This window comes from Nicotiana sylvestris, chromosome 12 (genome assembly GCF_000393655.2).
Source record: "Nicotiana sylvestris chromosome 12, ASM39365v2, whole genome shotgun sequence".
Lineage (NCBI taxonomy): Eukaryota > Viridiplantae > Streptophyta > Magnoliopsida > Solanales > Solanaceae > Nicotiana > Nicotiana sylvestris.
This window is the reverse complement of record NC_091068.1, coordinates 166,758,025-166,761,788: the sequence shown is the minus strand read 5'-3', so window position 1 is coordinate 166,761,788 and position 3,764 is coordinate 166,758,025.

Genomic DNA, 3,764 nt, shown 5'->3' with positions numbered 1-3,764 from the left:
CTAGCCCTGGCCAAAACGCAAAAGAGCCCTGAGACACTGGGACACGTGCCGGAGTACCCTCACTCTGGCCCTTCCACAAGCCGCCCAAACCCCCTCTATCATCAAGAAAGAAGCCCTCATGATTCCCAAGCTCCACCACCCCATCAACCTCTCCCAACATCCAATATTCCCATTTTTGTGGGACCTGCATCAGCCCCTTTGCAGCGAACGACCAGTGAGCCATTGTTTCAGGCTCACGATACACAATACTATCCCCCTGAGCCTACATTCCACGCACCGGAACCACAGGTTTACAATCCCCATTTGGAAGTACCGGCAGAGGTTGAGAAGCCGGTTAAGGCCCCTGAACAGGATGAAGTGTTAAGAAAGTTCAAAAGCCTGGAGCAATCCTTCAGAAACTTGCACGGGCTGGGCAATCAAGTCAGCGTGGCATACAAAGATCTGTGCCCTTTCCCAGATGTCCAACTCCCGGCTGGGTTCAAGATGCCCAAGTTTGATTTATATGAAGGGCACGGTGATCCCATGGCACATTTGCGGGGATTCTGTAGCAAAATGAGAGGGGCAGGAGGCAAGGATGAGCTTTTGATAGCTTACTTCGGCCAAAGTCTGAGCGGATCTGCACTGGAATGGTATACCAGGCAGGATTTCAGCAGGTGGTACACGTGGGATGACCTGGCACAGGCTTTTGCAGGTCATTTCCAGTACAATCTAGAGATAGTCCCCGACCGTCTCACATTATTGAGAACTGGGAAGAAACCCGGGGAAAGTTTTCGCGAGTTCGGATTCCGCTGGAGAGAACAAGCAGCTAGAGTCGATCCTCCCATGAGAGAGGGAGAAATGGTAGACTACTTTTTGCAGACATTGGATCCAACCTACTTTGGTCACTTGGTGACAACGGTTGGAAAATCTTTCAACGAGGTGGTCAAAATAGGGGTCATGATAGAAGAAGGTTTGAGGTCGGACAAGATCTTAAACTATTCGGCACTTAAGGCCACAACCCAGGCTATTCAAAGCGGCACGGGAGGTGCGCTAAGAAGAAAGAAAGAAGAGGTTGCCACGATCGAGGCAGGCAGTTGGTCCAGGGCTGGCAGGCCGCACTACAACCAACCCAGGCCTCACAGGTCAAACTACCCATACAACCCACCACAAAATTTCTATCCACCTCGAGAACCGCATTGTTCCGTACACCAAGCCCAGATATACACTCAGCCCCCGGTTCGCCCACAATGGCGCGCACCGGCTCCCCAGAACATATATGCACCACCACAAAACACTTACCCTCCACCAAGGGCATATAGAAATCCTTCAGGGGCAGGTTTCCGGGGAAATCCAGATGCCAGAAATGACAGGTTGCGGAAACAAAGAACCTTCACCGAACTGGGAGAAACCTACACCGCTGTGTTCCACAAGCTGCGGCAATTAGGTTTGGTTAGTCCTGTCCATACTCGGGAACCAAATCCTCCGCCTCAGAATTTGGATCGTTCAATCAGTTGTGAATACTGTTCAGGGATGCTCGGGCACGATACCGAGAAGTGTTGGAAGTTAAGGCATGCCATACAGGATCTTATTGACACCAATAAGATCGAGGTCCAGACACCGGAGGCTCCTAACATCAACCAAAACCCGCTGCCAGCGCACCACGAAGCTCACATGATTGAGTTGGTGTGTGAGGGAGGTGAATTAAGAAAACCCTCACAAACAGTGATGATGATCCAAGCTGCCCCAAAAGAAGTCTTAACCAGTGGAGGAACAAATGTACAGTCGCAGGGAGAAGGCGTCAAGCCGGTAGTAATATGGGGGAAGAACCCGTCCGCCATAGCAAGCAAACCCGAGCCAAGCAAGTTGGTAATACCAGGGATCCTGCCCACACCGGCGGTCGTGTTGAAAGGGGTATGTAGAGAACGGGTAACCATAAAGCCGGTGGTCCAACTGCCTATGCTTGACAGCAGGGCTGTGCCCTGGAAATATGAAAAAGCAGTGGTGACGTACCAAGGAAAACAGGTGGAAGAAGTCAGTTGTGAAGCGCAAGGGCTGACTCGATCAGGTCGATGTTTTGCTCCGGTGGAGTTAAGAAAAACCAACCCAGTGGCAACCAAGAAGCCAGTGTCAGAAGAAGAGGCTGAAGACTTCCTGAGGAAGATGAAAGTGCAAGACTATTCTGTGGTTGAGCAGCTGAGAAAAACACCTGCCCAGATCTCACTATTGTCATTACTCCTCCATTCCGAGGAACATCGTCGGGCCCTGTTAAAGATATTGAACGAGGCCCATGTACCCAGTGAGATTTCTGTAAACCACCTGGAAACCATTGCTAGCAAGATTTTCGAGGTGAACAGAGTGACATTCTCAGATGATGACCTACCGGTGGAAGGTACGGAGCATAACAAAGCTCTATACCTAGCTGTCAAATGTGAAGACTCGGTGGTAACCCGAGTATTGGTGGATAATGGCTCAAGCGCCAATATTTGTCCATTATCCACCCTGGACCAGTTAAAGATTGACCGTGGAAGAATCCGGGAGAATAGCATCTGTGTCCGAGGGTTTGACGGAAACGGAACAGCCACTGTGGGGGATGTTGTACTTGAACTAACCATTGGCCCGGTCCTGTTTACCATGGAATTCCAGGTGTTGGACGCCACGGTATCTTACAACTTGCTGTTAGGACGACCTTGGATTCATGCAGCTAAAGCGGTGCCTTCCACCCTACATCAGACAGTGAAGTTCGAGTGGGAAAGACAAGAGGTCGTGTTGCACGGCGAGGATACGACATGCACCATGGGCGGAACCATTGTGCCTTTCATAGAGACCACTGATGACAAGGGTCCCTGGGTCTACCAGATTCTCGATACAGGGTCGGCCAACAAAATTTCTGAAGGAGAAATCATCCTGCACCCTAGGGTAGCTGCCGCAACAGTAATGATGGTATCAGAAATGCTGGGTAATGGGTTTGTGCCGGGAAAAGGCCTGGGAGTTGAACTTCAAGGGATAGTCCAACCTGTCTCCCTTCCTAAGAATCTGGAAACTTTCGGGTTGGGATTCAAACCAACCGCAGCAGACAGGAAGCAGGCGCGAAAAATGAAGAAGAGGGTCTGGTTTCTGCCTAAACCAGTGCCACGCCTCTCGAGGTCTTTTGTTAAAGCTAGTGCCAAGGGGTCAGCGATCCCAAAGATTCGAGGACCTTTGATCGGCATAAGTGAAGACCTGAATCAGAGTTTTGAGAGACTATTCGCGGATGTCAGTATGGTGGAAGCTGGAGAGGGTTCCAGCAGAGCAGAGATACAATTTGTGGGGCCTGAGGCCAAGACCAACAATTGGACGGTTACTCCTCTCCCTGTCCGAGGGGAGTCTTGGTAGTAGGCTTTGATTAATGTTTTGTTTGTTTGTTTGTTTGATCGGATTATTCAAGGGTGTAATCCCAATTTTACTTTCGTTTTGTAAAAGTGTGAACCCTTTTTATCCTGCAAATTTAATAAAGTTCTTTTCTTTTGTCCCGTTTTTAATTTCTTGTTTTGTTCTTTTTTTCTCTGAACAGTTCTCTTTTTACTGGTCCTAATGACATGGCATGCACAGCGGATCTTCGACCTAGTCTAAATAATCAATCTGAATCTGACTCAATGATGCAAGAGGTCGTTTGTGATAATGAACCCGAAGGTGACGAAGGGGAAGCCTTCGAAGAAATAAACCGAGAACTGTGCCAATTTGAAGAGAAACCCAAGCCTAACCTAAATGACACTGAGGCTGTGAACCTAGGAGACGCTGATAACATC